Here is a 451-nt window from a genome sequence, read left to right on the forward strand (position 1 = left end):
ACAGAAATATAGATCAATGGAATAGGATAGAAAGCCCAGAGAGAAACCCATGCACATATGGTCACTTTATCTTTGATAAAGGAGGTAAGAATACACAATGGAGAAAAGACAGTCTCTTCAATAAATGGTGCTGGGAAAACTGGCCAGCTACATGTCAAAGATGAAATTAGAACACTCCCTAACACCATACACAAAAATAAACTCAAAATGGATTAAAGACCAGACACTGTAAAACTCTTAGAGGAGAACATAGGCAGAACACTCTATGACATAAATCACAGCAAGATCCTTTTTGACCTACCTCCTAGAGAAATGGAAATAAAAACAAAAATAAACAAATGGGACCTAATGGAACTTAAAAGCTTTTACACAACAAAGGAAACCATAAACAAGACGAAAAGACAACCCTCAGAATGGGAGAAAGTATTTGCAAATGAAGCAACTGACAAAG

The sequence above is a fragment of the Physeter macrocephalus genome, chromosome 14 (assembly GCF_002837175.3).
Source record: "Physeter macrocephalus isolate SW-GA chromosome 14, ASM283717v5, whole genome shotgun sequence".
Taxonomy (NCBI): domain Eukaryota; kingdom Metazoa; phylum Chordata; class Mammalia; order Artiodactyla; family Physeteridae; genus Physeter; species Physeter macrocephalus.